At 36.0% G+C, this 19,421-nt stretch overlaps 1 long non-coding RNA gene across 1 annotated transcript in view; it reads right to left on the bottom strand.

The window, feature by feature from the left end:
• The window catches only part of LOC309825299, a 73,410-nt gene that overhangs the window by 8,397 nt on the left and 45,592 nt on the right, over positions 1-19,421 (bottom strand). Inside the window, exons 2-3 of the long non-coding RNA XR_014297017.1 lie at positions 13,272-13,325; positions 559-650 (exon numbers count right to left, since the gene is read on the bottom strand). This is a non-coding gene — a long non-coding RNA (uncharacterized lncRNA). The remainder of the gene's footprint in view (positions 1-558; positions 651-13,271; positions 13,326-19,421) is intronic.

Raw genomic sequence — 19,421 nt, 5'->3', positions numbered from 1 at the left:
GGTATTTTCATATTATTATGGGAGAAAAGCCCAGTCTAATATACAAACAAAAGCGAACTTTCCTAAGGAACAAGAGTTGTGGAAGGAGTGAAAGAAAGATTCTGAGGTAGGCAAAGCCTTTCCTTGCTTTTCAGATGAACTGATGAGGTCATTCCTGTTTTAATCTGTTGAGTTAGGCCATTTGGAAGAAATGCACTCTGCAATATAATGCGGTAATCTTGCCATTATAATTAGAATAATAAGTTCCATTGCTTAGGCTTATTTCTATAGTGGTTTTGCTCAAAAAGTAATATTCAGCTTAGCCATGTAAGTAAAAAAAAAAAAAAGGGTATCAGTGGCCAATTTCCAGGTTTTTCAAAAAAAAATAGAATTTTTATTTTACCTTAATACAGGTCTGTTCAAAAGCAATTCTGTTAACACCCTTCAAATAACCTTTTAAAATATTACTTATGAATCTATGCACCTTGATAAAATGTTTCCTGTTTCTCATTTCCCCAAGGCTAAAGTGACACAATTATTAGCTTTTGATAGGGTTAAACAATAACTACCCATGCTTACCTTTGTGAAAGAATGGAAAATAAATATACCTTGAAGCATTGTAATGGTTGAAAAGATTCCCATACTTCAGTTCCTTCTTATGTTTCTTTTTCCTAGAAGAGCACAGAGAGATTTAAATGAATCTTTTAAATAATTTTTTTCTCTACTTCTCATGCTGAGTAAAGTCCTTTCTATCTCTAAATGTTAACAATATCATCCTTTTTAATGGGGACCCTCTTTAGTCCTGTGTAGTAGTAGTTATAGTATACCAGGAACATTCTATCAATAGATGCTGGGGATATACCAGTAAACAAAACGGATACAAATTCCTGCTTTCATAGAGTCTATGGTCTAGTGGGGGGAGACAGAAAATGAACACTGTAAGTATCGAATGTGGCAATAAATGATAGAAAATTAAAGCAGGAAGGGAATAGGGGAGTGTCAGTGGGGTTGGGCAGGGGTTGTGGTTTCAGATAGGGTGGTCAGAGAAAGGTTCTTGAGAAGATGACATTTAAGGAAAGATGTGAAGGAAGTAGAGGAGATGCTGTGTTTTAAAGAATAGTTGGCAGGCCAAGTAGAGTCAGTTAAGGGGAGAACAGTAAGACATGAGAGGTAAGAGGGGCCCAGTCTGGTAGTCTATTGTAAGTTTCCCAGGTCAGTTCTTTCTTACTGGAAGCTTAACTAGAATCCTGGATTATGGAAACCTTACCCTTCTGATGGGAATTTAGGCAGTTCCTTATACTGTCCTCAACTTAGCTCCAAAAATGAGAACTCAGAAATATTCAGTTTGACTGACTGTACTCTGCTAAACTTTTATTTCTATTTTTAGTCAATGCTTATAAAATACTTTATTTTGTAAAATATTTCATCATGACTGTCCGTAAAAATTATTTTGCAGAATCCTCATTAACCTGTGTCATATGAGATTTAGTATCTTGTTTGCAAATGTATAAGCTGTAGAAGGATTACCTGTGACTTCTATATTTTTTGTGTGAGAGCATTGATTTTATTTTTATTTAAATTTTAGTATTTCCCATGATGAATCATTTTTCAACATTATATTGAATTAGAAATAAAGGTACTCAAAAGTTACTAATAAATGCTATATATCATGCTATGTTTTGTGTTGCTTGAATTGGTAGCACTGAACTTTGAGGACTTTCTCAGAGTTACGGAAGGGAAATAACTCTGTGACTTAGACTGTTATAGAATTTGTGATGAGGAATTCACACTTCCCAGTAGCTTATGCAGCACTGTTTTCACATTACATCCATCCAATCTTCTGTGAAGAGAAACACTAGATTGATGTTTTCCAGAGTATTTCTGTTACCCTCCAGATTTAGGTACTTTTAAACAAATATTGTCTTTTCAGTTTGTTTGCACATTTCATAGGTAATTTCATAGGTAATTTCCCCTGTGCCAGAATTTGCTATTTCAAGATATTGAGGCAAACAAAACTGCTAGAAATAAAAAACAAGGGAGGCACTTCCATGTACCAAGCATATGATGGTAAATATCTCCTCGAGTAGCTGAATCCAATCCCTCCAAAGAAGGTTGGTTCATTTGGCCTCTTAGAATAATGCTGAACTTTTTCCTAGCAGAGATATGGTGTGGTACTCGATTGAGGAAGCTGCACAGTGCATTTGGTCAAGACCTAAGGTTAAACCTGCCTTTTAAGCTGGAGAGGATCAGATGGAGTCTTTATGGCCACTCTGGATGGACTGTGTTTACACTGTGAATACTGAAAAGCATGCATTTCCTCTCAAATACTAGGATCTGCAGCTGCTGGTTAAAAATACATCCAATTGGATGCCAAAAGCTGAAGCAATGGTCCATACATTTTAAGAATATAAGAAGAAAAGCTTGTGATTCTTTTATAATTGCATTGCCCATAATAAAATGTCTTAGAAAAGATTCTTGCAGAATTTCTGCTTCTCTATGCATTTGGTTAAATTAAATCAATCTGTTTAACATGAATGAATTTTTCAGAAAGATAAAGAGACTTTTAACTTTTCAAAATAATTGTGCGTTTTTCTTTGTTAGTGAAAAAGGCATACAAAAGCTCTAAATATTAGACATATTAGATGATAAATGAGGTTTTGGGTTTTTTTTGTTTTGTTTTGTTTTGTTTTTTGCAGTACATGGGCCTCTCACTACTGTGGCCCCTTCCGTTGCGGAGCGCAGGCTCAGCGGCCATGGCTCACGGGCCCAGCCACTCTACGGCATGTGGGATCTTCCCGGACCGGGGCATGAACCCGTGTCCCCTGCATCGGCAGGCAGACTCTCAACCACTGAGCCACCAGGGAAGCCCATAAATGAGGTTTTATCTATAAAAAAAGGAAGAAGAGTAATTTTATATTATATGCCTCAAGAGCCTTTTTTTAACATTACTTTAGATTTTTATGTAAGGATTACATAGGATTTTGGAAATCCTAAATCTGAAAAGGACCTTGAAAGTTACTTAGTTCAGAAATGCTAACAACAACAACAATGATGTTAATAATATAGCTAACCTTTGAGCACTTACCATTTGCTGGGCACTGTTTTAAGAAGCTTTACATATGTAATCTTAGTCAATCTTCAAAATAACCCTATGATGTAAATATTATTAACTTCATTTGACAGATAAGGGAACTGAGACACAAAATGTTTAACAAATCTGCCTGAGGTCATGGAGCTAGCAAGTGGAAGAGTCAGAAAGCTGAAGAAACACTTATAAAATTATCCCAGCCAGTTCTGTCCATGGAAAGTGTACACAGCTGTCAAGGAATGTGATCTGAAGGTGCCAGAAGGTCTACCCAAATACATCACCTTCAACAGTTTACGACACTGCCTCAAGTTCTCACCAACAGAGAAAGTGCTTTGTGTGAAGATAATCCCTCCAAAAGGTTATATTTTAAAAAATATTACCTAAGAATTGCCCATGAATGATAGCACGACCAGATTGACACATTTTAGGGAGAATTGGATGATACAAGGAAAAACGAAAAGAGCTGTTGAAAGTAAACACCATAACAGACACTCTTGGTAAATCTTGGCAAAATGGCGGGGGTGGGGGGTGGGGGGTGGGAATGAAGACAAAATTCATCCAATTTGGCTTTAGTTGGATATGGAAATTATCTATCTTAAAATATCTTCTCATTTGGGAGATACAGTCATACTTGATAGTTAAAACTTTACTATTTGCACTGCTAAAGTTTGATTAACAGCAAAAATTATCTCTGTATAACATATTTTCCTTACCACTTGCTTTTTTGAACAGAGATTCTTAAATAAGGGTCCCACATACAGCCCCTATTAATATATTAAATTTCAAGTATGTATGGAAGAATGCAAAGCACCCTAAGAAGATTATCCAAAGAGTTCATCAGATTCTCACAAGTACAGTTTGTCCTCCATATCTGTGGGTTCTGCATCCACTGATGCAACCAGCCACAGATCAAAAATATTTGAAGAAAAAAATTCCAGAAAGTTCCAAAAAGCAAAACTTGAATTTGCTATGTGCCTGGCAACTATTTACACAGCATTTACATTGTACTTCCAACTATTTCCATAGTATTTATATTGTATTAGGTATTATAAGTAATCTAGAGAAGATTTAAACTATACAGAAAGATGTGCATAGGTTGTGTGTAAATACTATGCCATTTTACATAAGGGACTTAAGCATCCATGGAGTTTGTTATTCTCGGTGGGGGGTGGGGGGTAGGGGGCTGGAACAAATCCCCCCAAGGACGGCTGTATATATGAATCACCCAAAATAGTTAAATCAGCACAAAATTAACCTACCCCAGCGGCACTTCCTACCTATCACCTAAAATTAATGCCTGCTGGAGCTGGTCTTTAACAACGCAGAGACTATAGCATACAACTGTTTTGAATTACGTATCTTAGTCAGCATCCAGGGCTACATTCAAGCTGATGTTGTAGAAAGCAAAATATGGTATGCAAAACGGTAGGCAGAATAACATTACATACCACTGGTTTGCTAGAATTATCTTTCGCCTTTTCACTGTGTTGCTGCAACAATAAATGCAACTCTTCAGGACTGGGGTTTTAGGTAAATAATGCAACAAGGAAGTGAGACAGGTAGGTCAATGAAAGTTCCTAGCAAAGGGTTAGGCAAATAGAATGGGCAGTCAATTAATTAAAATGCTTTTCAAAATGAACAAACTGACCTGGCTTTCTTGGTGAGCTATTACCAGGTTCTTTTGAGTTCTTAAAACATTTTCTTTACTCTCTGTTTCACAACAAACGTGGGCCAATTGCTGTGAGTTAATTGAAAAGGATTGTTTCCTAGTTGCCAAGAAACGGCGCTTTCTTACATTATGCAGGCCATTATGTGCACAGATCAAGCTTCCTGATTTTTCTTTCAGGGTTTAAGAATATTGGCTGCTGTGATTTAGTTGTCCCTTGAGCAGAGGAGCGCAAGTCAAGAAGGATTTCAGGGGTATTGTTCCATTTCAATTTACCAGGTAAGATTTGGATTTATTTGAAAGTGCTATCTTCTCCCTTATGCTTAACTTTTCCTAAATCACTTAAATGCTTTTGAGTGAATGGGTGAATATGAAACGATGACTTTACCTGGGATAGCTTCAAGTAAAATCGTGCTAAATTGATTTTCTTCCAGCTGAAGTTTCTGAGGGAAAAAATTTTTTTTAAAGAGGTAGCCCTAATAATTGAGGTCTGTGAGACAGCCTCTAGAGTTTGTTTCTCATTGTTTTCAGAGTAGTAGATACAGGTAAACCAAGAAGTTGTGAGTGTATTTAGGGTTGAAATTCTAAAATCATTGCTATGGAAGCAAATATCATGATTTCTTGTTTGGAGAAAAGATTTCAAATCTGACTGGTTCCAGCTGAGAAATGGACTTTATATTTGTTAACTTCAAAAGGAAGACTTGTTGATCTTATGTATAACTTTGTTACCTGTCTCTCTTAAAAACAAAGCCTCTCTGTTGGCTATTTTCCTCATGATTTTATCTTAGAGATGAAGATAAAATCAGGGTCCTGTACTCAGTGTAGCTTACTAATACATATGATACAAACAAAAAATGCACCCTTCTTTCTCAGGAAGGAAAATATCATTTATTGATTCAAGGTTAGCTGCTCCCAGGCAAAGTAGTGCTCGCTGTGGATAATAATGTGGGGTAAGTGTTTGACGAGGACCCTGTGTATTGAGTTTGTTGAGTCAATTCATCCTCCCACTCTTAGAGTTCACACTTTCACAGGGTTAGGTTGAACTCTGTAATCCTGTGAACTTACACTCACAACATCACACAGTTTACATAGACTATACGTTGAAAACAAGCTTTGTCAAATTTGCAGGGAACCTAGCTGAGCGCTGTTATTGATCCTCTCTTTCAAAGTCATATTTTACCTCCTCTCCTGCATGGCTCTGGATTTCCTAGGAATATATTTCCTTTACAAGGAAGATCATTGTAACGGATACAAGTCAGGTCAAACATTTGTCGTCTCATTAAGTAAGTTTCCATTTGTTCAGAGTTTGAAGACAACTGATTATAAAGATGACCTGTGCAATATGAACCCTAGCTGATGCTGGAAAGAAAGCATTGCAGCATGCCTTTAATGATAATATGATTTGGGTTTTCCACCAGTGAACCCACACTCTGGTTAGGAAACTATTTTGTGCAATACTGTGAATCACTATCAATGAAGGGATAGTTGAATATGACATTCAAACCATCCATTTATTTTTAACTTGTCAAATTGGAGTCTCCTTTCTTGAATTTCTATACATTTTAAACTAAAATAACAAATCACAGTATCATCAGTTATCACAAATTCATTACACTGTATTTTTTATTTACATAGTAGTAAAATTAAGCAGCCCATTTAAATAAATGCATGGTTTGTAGTTATGTATACTTGGTGTGACTTACTACCATTTTTGGAACAGTGTATTTCTTTCCAGGTAAGATGTAATTAAACAATTCCATTCTAGCTTACATTCCCTTTTTTACCTTGTCAAAAAGTTCTCTTTGCCCTGACAATATACTTTTGATATTATTGGTATTATGGTGCTTAAAATATCTATGCTGGTAAAATTTTTGCCTAGTCATTTTGTATTTATTGGAGCAGGGTGACAGGTGAATATGTAGAATGGGTAGAGTAGAGCAGAAGTCAGACTGATACAATATCTTACAGGCAGATTTCTTCCCACCTAGCTCACCAGTTCTTCTTTGTAAGTATAACAGAGTGTTTGTGACATTAATAAACTATTAAATATATTTAATAGTGTAACAATAAATCTTGTCTTTATTTCTGAATGGTATTTTTTAAATTAAATATTAACTGATACTGATTTGCTTCTCTGTGGATTAAGAATTTTACAAAAAGAATGATGTCCACCTAGGATGGGATGGGAATCAGTCTATAAAATTTTTGTTCAACCTTAATTAAGAAGAGACTGAATTGCACTGACAGTTTGTAGATCACAGTGACTAAAATACCATAAAATGATAGACTTTGAAAGGCACTTATTGATTATTGAGTCTAATGGCTTTGAAACTTTATTTTGAGGAGTCCTACATATTCCCAAAAAGCATTATAACAGGTGAGCCTATGAAGGTAGGAGGAGTAGTTAGCTGGTGGTGTAGGGAAAACAAACTGTATTATCAATCAGCCCATGCTTTTCCAGTTTGTCTGCAAGAACACAGAGGGCCTAAGGGTATTTCACAAAGTCTTTGTGGAAATCAAGATACACTGCATTACTCTGATCTACAATTCAAGGAACTCAGTCAAATATGAGATTAATTTGACATATCTCATACCATGCACTCAAGGTTTTTGACAGTCAATTCTTCTATTACAGGCACTCAGCATGTCTTTGATTGTTCTAGAATTATTTCAGGGATCCTTACTAAGTAGCTTATCAATTTTTTTTAACACCACCGATTTTTAAATTTTTTTGAAAATTGGGATTGTTTATTTTATGGTACAACTCAAAATAATTTCAAAGATTTCTAAAAATATTATTGTGCCTTTGATAATTTTCCCATACTCTTTTGATATGAAATTTACCTAACTTTAGAAATCCAGAATAATGTATAAAGTAATACAGTGCTTTCTTACTGTTACCTAAAAATGGTCTTTGTAATATTAGAAGATTGTCTAAACGGAGAAGATTATGCAAAATATTTCAGTAATTTTAATGGTTCTATTATTTATCTATACACAATCAGCACCACACTTTATCTTGTTCTGATAAGCCAGAGGAGACATTCCTTTTTTTTGCTCTTAATTTTGTTTTTAAACAAGGATTTTAAACTTCTCAACTGCAGTGATATGATTTTTGAATCACTCTTATAAGTTCCTTTTTCCATGTTTGCTTTTAAGTATTTCTTTCTGGGTTTTTTTTCATTCTTATCAATTTATTTGGCAGAGATTTAAAACAAAGTTTGACAAAACAAGGTATTTTTGAGGAAACTAAATTTCTATTAGGAGAGGAAAACAGAATAACCCACATCGAGAGCAATCAGTCAATGTCACAAAAATTACAAATGTCACTCCAGCAATTGCTACCTGTTTATAAAACTAAAGGATTGAAAACAATTTAAATGTCCATCAATAGAAAACTCATTATTTAAATTATGAAGTATTTATATAATAAAATAGTACGCACCGCTATAAAGGAATGAAGAAATTCTATATGTGTAGTTGAAGAATCTTCAAGATATGCCGTTAAATGAAAAAAATCAAAGTGCAGAACAAGTATGGGGTGTACAACCATTTATACTAAAAATATAATTTAAATATGTGATTTTATATTCATAAAATACCTTTGATAGAACACACAAGAAACTGGTAATGGTGGTTGTCTCTGAGAAGCGGAACAGAATAGCTGATTGTTCCAGTTATCTATAGCCCAGAACTTAGCAGCACAAAACAACATCTCTTTTATCACACTCACAGATTCTGTGGGTCAAGAATTTGGTTAGGGGGGCTTCCCTGGTGGCGCAGTGGTTGAGAGTCCGCCCACCGATGCAGGGTACGCGGGTTCGTGCCCCGGTCCGGGAGGATCCCACGTGCCGCGGAGCAGCTGGGCCCGTGAGCCATGGCCGCTGGGCCTGCGCATCCGGAGCCTGTGCTCCAAAGAGGCCCGCATACCCAAAAAAAAAAAAAAAAAAAAAAAAAAGAATTTGTGTAGGGCACAGTGCAGGGGATGGGGGCAACTTATCTCTCTGGTCATTGATGTCTGGAGCTCCAGCTGTGAAGAACTGATTGGCAGCATGTGACTTGAATGGCCAGAGCCTGACACATCTGAAGACTCTTCACTCCCTGTCTGGCACCCAGGCTACCGACTCAGCTGGCACTGTTAACCAGGGTGCCTACAAGCAATCTCTCCAGGTGACTGGAGCTCCCTCACAGCACGGTGGCCTCAGAGTAATTAGACCTCCTATGTGGCAACTCAGGGCTCCAAGAGCAAGTGTTCCAACAAGCAAGGCACATGCTGCATGGCCTTTACAGCTAGCCTCCAAAATCATATCCACCGTCCTCTATTGGTTGAAGCAGTCATAAACCATATTTGGTTTACCCATTCATCTCTGGGTGTGCTTATAAGTATTTCTAAAACCTGAGAATACTGTCTATCTTTTCTTCCTTCCTTTTGAGCAGTTATTCTCAATTTGGCAATGTCTGAAGATATTTTTTGGTTGCACAACAGAGGGGGTGTGGTACTCCCAACATCTAGTGGGTAGAGGCCAGGGTTGCTGCTAAACGTCTCACAATGTACAGGGTACTCCCTAGAACAAAGAAGTATCAGATTCCAAACGTCAATAATGCTGAGACTGAGACTGGCTAAATACATGATTATGGGTTAGAGTTTTTGTTTTCAAAAATCTGAAATCTCATGTGCCTTCATTGCTTTTATTTATAATATTGGCCTACAGGATCACACCTAATTTTTAATTGAACCTTCTGGAATCTGCCTATGTAAAGTCTAGGAATCATGATCTAACTGGATTGTCCAGTTTTCCCTTCCTTGATTATTACCATAATAAATATGACAATGGTCACATTATCTTTAAACTCATGTCACATCCATATTACTAAATAGTGCTTTGTCTGAATGACTTGTACAATATTTCCCTCATTGCTTCTACTTGTGAATAAAGAGGGACTCATTAAGGCAAGACAATAATATCATCTGTTTAACTGTTGTGCTCCTGATTTCATGTCCAAAGTCACTCTTTAATAACCATTCATTCATTCTATAGATATTTATTGAGCACCTATCATGTTCCAGAAACTGTTTTAGTTAGGAATTCAGTAATGAATAAAATAAAAATCCCATTTTTGTTGTGATTACATTCTAGTGGAAATCAGAAGATCCAAAATCCCCCTTTCTTCAACCATTTTTGATCCTGGTCTATTACATGTTCAAAACAAAATAACAGAATCTGATGCATTATAACTATATAAATAGTTGCAAAAGTTTGGTCATACTTTTTTTTTTTTTTTTCCATGTAAACCCTCTGCTTCTTGGGGACTGCCAAGAACCTTTTCATTAATTTTTGAATTTCACTTTCTGGCAGATATCTCTGTTTTCAACTTGCTTGATGTATATTCTAGAGAAGACTGACTTTTGAAGTAAATTTTGAATGAAGGGAAATATAATGTTTGATGAGTTGAAATAATGTTAGTAAGAAAAGTCAATCTGGCATTTAGGAAAAAAAGGCATAAAAGTAAAGATGGAAAATTGTGAGTGGAAAGAGGCTAGTCAGGCCTGAAATTTATTTTATTTGCTATGCCAAGAAAAAAGGGAAAAGAAAAGAAGAAAAAGGATAAAAGATAAAGAGCTATAATGTATCTTTCCAGTGTAACCATAACTCAGAGTAATTCATTTTCTTGGGTAGATATTTCTATACCTGGTGAATTCTTCAGAATTTCTTACCTATGTCATAGTTTATTCCTCAATAGCCACTGATGAAGTTATTGGTTTCTTCTTTGGATAAGGAATGAGAAGCATAAATGAAGCAAGGTATTATAATTTTAATATTCTGATCCAGATATTTCTTTTGATTTTACTTTGTAGTTTCTTTCCTTCCCGAATGCTTTTTTTTTTAGTGTACACAGAATTGTTTTCTTAGTATATATAGGAGTTAAAAGTTCTGCTAATATGTTAAAATGTGAAAAAAGGGATTTGATGCTCTAAAATTCTCAGACTTTGTAAAGTTATCAGTTTTAAGTAATCAGTTAGCTTATGAAATTTCTGTTTACCAAAAGCTATGATTCTCACCTTCTTCTGCTCTTCTATTTAAAAATAGAGATCATACCTAAGTAGGAGGTTATTAGTATAAAAAAATTCCAAAGAAACAATATAACTGTAGCGACAAAAAATGTTTAAAAATTATGTGAGTATATTTTCTGGAGTTTACTGAAAATGAGAGAAATTCTAATATTATGCCTTACAACTAGTTTTCTAGCAATAAATTTGAAAAAAATTAAAAAAAAATTTTAATCTCAAAAGTCTTAGTGGTACTGACAGATTACAGCGAAATTACCTTTGTTGTGTGAGCGAAACAAAAAGGCCTCTTTTCATCTTTGTCCAAGTCCAGGCTTTGCCATCTATAAATGTGCTGAATGCGGGCAAGAACCTAGATTGTCTCAACCATAAACTCGGTAAAAACACTTATCTTGTAGTGTCATTATGGAAACTAAATGAGATATTACAGTTTAGTACTTGTCACAGAGAAACTATTTGGTAATATGATGTTCCCCTTTCTTTGCAACTCCTAGACTATCATAATTCAATTCATAGAAAAGATTCTAAAGGAACCTTAACAATCATCTAGTTTGTCACACATCTGATGCTTGAATTGTTTATGTTTTCCTGGTCACAATACGCTTTATTGGTCTAATAAAATAAGAGTTACCTCCTAAGACAACAGACATTTATAAATATTATGCTGAAACATATAAAATTGTCACTTTTATAGGTCAAACAGTCTAATACTGGCAAATTTCTTATGTTCCAATCTAATACATATAATATAAAAGCAAATCTTATTTCCCAAAATATAATTTTATATGATAAAGTCTGACATAACTTGATAATGCTAGAATGTAAATATAGTTCTATTAGATGTTTTAAAAAAATTATAAAAAGACACTACTAGAAAAATAGTCCTTAAGAGCTTTATGCACGGATCAACAAACTAGTCTGTGGGCCAAATCCAGACTGTCTTGTGGTTTTGTCAGCCCACAGGGTAAGAATTGTTTTTACATTTTTAAACAGTTGAAAAAAAATTCAAAGAAGGATAATACTTTGTGACACATAAAAATTATATGAAATTCAAATTTCAGGGTCCATAAATAAAGTTTTCTTGGAATAACCCATGCTCACTCATTTACATGTTGTCTTAGGCTGCTATTCTGCAAAAACAGAGTTTAGTAGTTGCAACATAGGTGTTATGGCTTGAAAAGCCTACAATATTTATTATCTGGCCCTCTACAGAAAAAGTTTGACTACCCCTGTCTTAGAGTCAAGCTGCCTACATTCGAATGCCATCGCCACCACTTCTTGGCTCTGTGATTTAGATAAGTTAATCTTTGTGAGTCTTGGTTTCCACATTTTAAAATAGGCATCCTAACAGTACTTATATCACAGGATAATTATGAGTAACTAATACATCATAAGTACTCTCTAAATGTTAGTACAATTATTAATATTCTTCCAGGGTGCTATTGTAAATGATTGGGGGGAAAAACTATAGAAGCTTGGAAGTGCAGGTGGGTGACAATTGTTGCATCACCATATCATGATATAACACCAGTTGTCAGCATTCTATGGACCTAATAGTAAAATGTAACCACTTGCTCATAGGAATGATTTTAATACTTACATCTCACTCATACCACATGGACCATTTCAAGTTAAAAATATTTAAGTTTCTAAATTTGCAAGTGCTAAGCTGCAAAGTAGGGGCTGTTTTCTCCCTGGGACAATGAACATCTGCTGAAACAATTTGTCCAACAGAGCTTTTGCCTCTGCCGGCCTTTTTTTTTTTTTTTTAAAGAAATGGAAAAAGGATCATTGTTTAACTTCAATTCTTCTCATCTTCTAAACCAAGAAACAATTCCTCTCAGCACTAGATGTTTCTAGGATTTGGAAAAGTAAAGGGGCCTCAGCTTTTTATTTAGTTTTTCCTATTTTCAAGTAAGGGTAAGTAGAATTTTACTTAGAGCGCCATATTATTTTTTCCTTCTTATTTGAGTATTGTTTGAAAGACCACAGGCTTTTCTAGATGATTTAAGATTTCTGTAGTGAATTGAGCTCCACAGCACTTTCTAAGTCTGAGAGAGACTGGCGGGTGGGGTAGTGGTTATCACACAGCAGAAAAGGGGTCAAGCTTTAAATTAGAAAGGCTTTTAAGAAGCTCATATCTATTACTTTTTGTATGCAAAGTCAGAGTGGTCTGAAGGGAAGATGATCCAAAATCTTGAAAATAAATTAAATGCTCCCAAAGCTAAAATCCAATAGCATCCTAGAGATAATGGATGGTTAAGTAGAACTGCTGATAAACTTCAAGTCTAAGACTTATCAGTCAGGTTACCTCTCCAGCTTTTCTGCATTGGTTTCCCCAGGGAAAGCTGGAGAGAGGACACTTCAAGCACTCAGCTTTATAATGCACACTTAAGAAGGCAGTGAATAATAACCATTAGAGTTCTCTGGGTAAACCAGGTTGAATTAAAGGTGCTTCTTTTGTTACTTACTTTAAAGTAGAGCTTCTGGTCCTTGGGGATTACACCAAGAGCAATGAGTCATATCTGAAATGAGGAAGGGAAAGTGTTGTCAAATTTCATGTTGATTCATAAGAATAAGCATGAAAGGTTGTTCACAGTATTTCAGTGGGGGCAGGGAGACACAAGGGGAGACCAGAGAATCAAATACTTGAGCACTGAAGAGTTTCTATTTGCTATAAAAGATTGAAGAACCTTGCTGTTTTCAAATAGAGGACTTCATTATATATAAATTATTCCTGATTTTTTAAAATTTTATTTTATTCAAGTATAGTTGATTTACAATGTTGTGTTAATTTCTGCTATACAGCTAAGTGATTCAGTTATATATATATATATATATATATATATATATATATATACACACACACACACACACACACACATTCTTTTTCATATTCTTTTCCATTATGGTTTATCACAGGATATTGAATATAGTTTCCTATTCCTGATTTTTTTATTGTTTTCTAATTATTGTTATTTATAAAATGGTCAAGTATATAAAGAAAAAGAAAATGTTTTAGCTACCAAGTCAAAAATATTTTGCCACCTGCTATGTATTTTGCCAGCCAGTTAAAATCTTTAGCATTCTTTGGTACAAAGCCTTAAGATGATTGTGGGGTGGATGGAAATTTTCCTCTGTTAGAAACTTTTGGATGATAGTCAAACACTTTTGTAATTTCCTTCACCACTTTTAGCTCCTTTTGGCATCACTTATTTCAAGTATGCCTCAGGAATGTCAAGAAAATTGCCAGATATTATTTTGAATATTGTATTTTAATACAATATCAGGCTAAAGTTGTTCCTAGAGACTTCAGAAATAAAGGTAGAGTGCTTCTTTCTTATCTTTTAGCAAAATGGAAAACTTTAATTAAGACCCCATGGAGCTTTTGGTCAGTCTCCTACCTGTGAAAGTAGATTAGAAAAGAATTTTTATCCTCTGGCAGTAACAGATTTACTTTGGGGGGATGAGGGGAGAAGGAATTGGGTAGAAGGAAAACCAGAAGCTAGACTTGTCACTTAAGTTATCAAATGGTCCAAATATTTGTTCCAAAGCCATTGACTTCATTGGAGTTGTTTTGTCCTGAATATTGGCATTTGAGCCCTCCTCAGTTAAACCTTTTAGAATAATGACTCTGGCAATACTTTGGAATAAACTTTCCATGGTTATTTCCTCAGTTGAGTAAGTCTACAACTAGAAATTCTATCATTTCTGGCTACTCTAACTCCCGATACAAGTATGTGAGGTTTGTTGCCCTGGCACCAATAGGGAAAGAATGGTAGAGCAGGGAGACACCTCATGGGATCATCTAATCCATACTAAAATCATTCAAAACAGATGGTTCTTTAGTCAAAAGTTTTCCAAGGAAATCGTTACACTGGCAATTGCAGTATGACTAGGCTTATAACAATAAAAGAGGCTTGCTTGCCTTTCTGATCAAGAATCATTGCAATATCAAACAAAGGGTGAATTCTTTCCTAAGAAGCTTATGAGTAATTCAGGTCTCTACAAGCATTCCAGGAACAAGATTCTTTTTGGTTACTAAGATTGTAAGTGTGATTTTGGCCCAAAGGCTTAAAACCAAAGCACATATGCTGTGTCTCACTTGTTCTATGGACCACTTCCCTTTTCATTCCTCTCAGTATTTTTTTTCTATCTCTGTTATCTTGAGAAACAATAAGTATTTTTAGCAGGCTCACCTGAATTAATCTCTTACAGGGCTAACGTATTTGAACTAACAACCACAAAAAATAATTTACGGGGAAAACTCTTCCCTGCTCTATATTTTCTAGCTCTTATCCCATTATTTTTAGCTTTGTGACCTTGGGCAAGTCATTTAAATTCTCTGGGTCTCAGTTTCCTCTTCTGTATAAAATAAGAACGTGAATCTAGATGACTGAAAGAGTCTCTTTTAGCTCCAACAGTCTATAACCCAATCTATCATAAAGCAAAATTGTGACCTTTATCACGAAGAAAGGACAGTGGGAGGGAAACGCGTGAGGAATTTTTTCTCATTTCTCTCACTCCTACAAATGCTGCAAATGGCTGAAGTTAGAGACTCAGAACTTTATTAGGTATGTTAATTGTCAAGTTTTGCACAAGGTTTTAGAAGCTGAAGGGGTGAGAGATTTTAAGCTACAATCTTTTATTTTTCCCATTTTTGACTAATTTCAAGACTTGAAACCTGTTGTATTTTAGAATACTGAATAACATATCATGTGTTAGTTTCTTAGGAAATAACAGCTAACTGAATTTAATAGTTCACATTAGTATTGACATCTTCCTTCTAATTAATAAAATATAATTTTTCCCCCCAAGTTTTGTGATAAATGTGCTTACTCCTGCAAATGGCCAATATTTCTTTCTAATACTCCTTTGCTGAAATCCTCCAAAAAAGTTCAAAATACTTTTACTCCAGATAGAAAATACTGCTAAAAATTTACTTTTAATGATTCCATTCCACATGCAAATAGACTTTTAGAATCCAACTCTTTATCTATGGCTCTGAGGGTCAGAGGGGAGAAGAATATGTTATTAACAAACCTCCTATTGCTCTTCTTGAGATTTCCTCAAATGGCAGAGAAAACTAAAACTATGAGAAAATTACTGGAGAGCTCTAATAATAATAATAAAATATCCAATTTTGGTTACACAATTTAATTAACATACTGGGGAAAGGAGCTAAAATAAAAGGACTAGTTATGTTTCATTTCCTGAATTGTTATTTCCAAAAACAGAAACATTTTGTCCACTTCCCATTTTGTGGAGCTATTGCAAAAATTTTCTGCCATCACAAATCTTAGAGACAGTGAATCTTACTTAAAAGTTGTGGACAGCCTACTGCCGAAGTGCCAAAGTAGACTTGGTTTCATGTGCAAGATCTAGGAGCATAGCTGTTCTATTAGATTACGTTAGGAACCAGCCTTGGCGACAAGTTAAATCTTTCAAAGATTAAAAAATACTTCATTTTAACTGTCACTTGCTTAGTATGTCAGGCTGATTAAGGTTAGGTTAGCTCAGTGACACCATTGAGTGTTACCAAACACTGCAAATAATTGTGCATGGAGAGATAATAGCTGCAAGAAGAGCCGGTGACCAACTACAATGCTTATGTTTTTATTTTTCTATCACTGCTGAAAAAGTAAATAAATTTAATTAAAAAATTTCCACAGAATTTATAAAACCTGATTTATTCAAAGTTTAAAAATTGATCCATATTACAAAATCAAAATAATGTAAATAGTTTTATACCTTTTATTGGTAGAATATACAAACTCAGAGAACCAAGAACCTGTGACTTTCAACTTTAAAAAACCCTCATTTTCCAGTGTGTTTTCAATATATTCTATTAGATCTTCTTTGAAAATGAAAAGTACTCTACTACAGATTGCACTGATCTCAACAGGAGGAGAAAACAATCTATTTTTCATTAGAGTTCCTGATGGAAACAACAGAGAGAGCCAGTAATTTGTTAAGTGCAATAATGTCTCCATGAAAATCATGAATGAGGGACTTTCCTGGTGGAACAGTGGTTAAGAATCCGCCTGCCAATGCAGGGGACACGGGTTCAAGCCCTGGTCCAGGAAGATCCCACATGCTGCGGAGCAACTAAGCCTGTGCGCCACAACTACTGAGCCTGCACTCTAGAGCCCACAAGCCACAACTACTGAGCCCACGTGCCACATCTACTGAAGCCCACACGCCTAGAGCCCGTGCTCTGCAAAGAGAAGCCACCGCGATGAGAAGCCTGCGCACCGCAATGAAGAGTAGCCCCTGCTCGCGGCAACTAGAGAAGGCCCGTGCACAGCAACGAAGACCCAACGCAGCCAAAAGAAAATCATGAATGAAGGACATGATTTTTAAAAGATTAACTTGTGAGGATAATTCCCAGGTACATAATATTTTTCTAAACTGCCTTGCTTCAAGAAGGCCTCTCCAGAGAATAATTGAAACAATAAGAAAATAAACTTTAAAACATTATATAAGACATTCAATATATTTTTCTTCAAAATACATTTCACTGACTTAGTAGATATTCCAGGTAAGAAGGCACTAGTTTTATACTGGAATTTAGACATTTTCATTGGTTCAAAAGTATTCATTAAGAAAAACCTATATCTCGCTGAAGCACTGAGTCATAAGATTAAAAACTGTCCAATATTATTTTCTACTCCAGACAATATTATCTTTTGTGTTCCAACACTCAGCTCTTCCACTTAATTGGTACGTCTCATATGTTATATAGATAACAGCTCTTTTAATACTCGGAACCATTAGTTGTGTGTCCAAGATAACCTACATTCACAAATAGATAAGTACTTTTATTTTTGCATAGAAATGAAGAATGAGGAAATTTAGAAGTTAGATTTCTAAAAAGATAATTTAAAAGGTTCTCATTTAGCTATTTATCCATGTATCAGCAGCCTGGTGGCCCTAGTCACCCCCTTTGCTCAGTTGCCTACAATAGCTAACTGGAAATGGTCCCGCTTTTGCCCCTTCTCTGGGTCTCACATATAGTGTGAAACATAATTTTCTTCTTTTTTTTGTTTTGCTGCCACCCCTGCTTCCCACCCTACTTCCCATTAGATGTGGCAAAGGTCAGGGGGTTCATCCTCCCCACTTTACTCTTTATTTTCAGTTCCTACTAATGCTGAATTATCTCTTTCACATCCTTCCTCCTATGGCTATCCTCTTCTATCCATTTTGCATAAACACAAATGTAAAACATGTGTTTTCATTTATTTCCCTGAAACACAATCACACCAGGCAGTTGGGTTAAAGGTTTGGGTGGATATCTTGGGATACAAGGGTATTATATCACAGCACAGCATGGCAAATAATGTGAAACTGAACATCAGACATCTCTGTTCACTGGCAGTATTTGCCACTAACCAGCACCTTTTCTCAGGACCTAGCTCCTAATGTCTTGCAGCCATCTTCCCTACCTCCTATTATCCTCCATTGCTTTTCCTGGTTTTGGAACACTTGATTCATCCATCTCTGGCTAAAGCAAAACATTCTTCTTACTTTATTATGCAGGCGATGTTTTCTTTGTCCAATTTTTAGCTCATTTTAGACAAGCCCCAAATGCAGAATCAAAGATGGCTCACCAAAATGCTTTTGCTAAATAAGACATTTTTCTCCATGAGGAATTCCTTTTTTTTAAAATACATTTATTTATTTTATTTATTTATTTTTGGCTGCGTTGGGTCTTCGTTGCTGTGTGCAGGTTTTCTCTAGCTGTGGTGAGCGGGGGCTACTCTTCGTTGCAGTGCACGGGCTTCTCATTGCAGTGGCTTCTCTTGTTGCGGGTCACGGGCTTTAGGCATGCAGGCTTCAGTAGTTGTGGCATGCGGGCTCAGCAGTTGTGGCCCAACGGGCTCTAGAGAGCAGGCTCAGTAGTTGTGGAGAATGGGCTTAGTTGCTCCGCGGCATGTGGAATCTTCCCGGACCAGGGATTGAACCTGTGTCCCCTGCATTGGCAGGCAGATTCTTAACCACTGCGCCACCAGGGAACCCTCCATGAGGAATTCTGTTACCTGCCTTTGAGCTGCCCAACCACCCCCACACACACAAGTTTTGTAGCACACTCTACATTTTAAAGGCCATTCAGCCAGCAAGGTATTAAGTTTTTGAAGGGCCCTGGGAAGAAACCTAGGATTCATTCCCATGTTCTTCCTATTCCCTCCTGACCATAACCAAATCCCAAGCCCTGTTGATTCTGCTGGAAACATCTCTCTTACTTCTACTGCTACCCTTATCCAACACAGCATTGTCTTTTCACCAGTATTAGTTCAGCAGCCTCCTAATCCATTGTTGGGAGGAGAAACTTATCCTCTACCAACTTAAGTCCAAGTGGTTGGGAGCCTACAAGTTAATTGATGACAGATGGATTAACAGGAGAAAAGTTAATTTTCACATACAAGTGAGAGGACCCCGTATGAAGTGGCTCCCCAAACAGCTAGGAGTAAGGGTTTATATACAAGCTTAATGAAGGGGGGTGGATGAATTTAGGAATTCAAAGGATGGAAGGTTCTGATGAGGCTTGTGCATACAGTTTTCTGGAATGTCCCAATGCCTAAGGCCAGTCACCTTCCTGACTAGAGGCTTCCCCAGAGACT

Source organism: Grampus griseus, assembly GCF_964374135.1.
Source record: "Grampus griseus genome assembly, chromosome: 7".
Lineage (NCBI taxonomy): Eukaryota > Metazoa > Chordata > Mammalia > Artiodactyla > Delphinidae > Grampus > Grampus griseus.
This window is presented reverse-complemented; position numbering and strand designations above follow the sequence as displayed.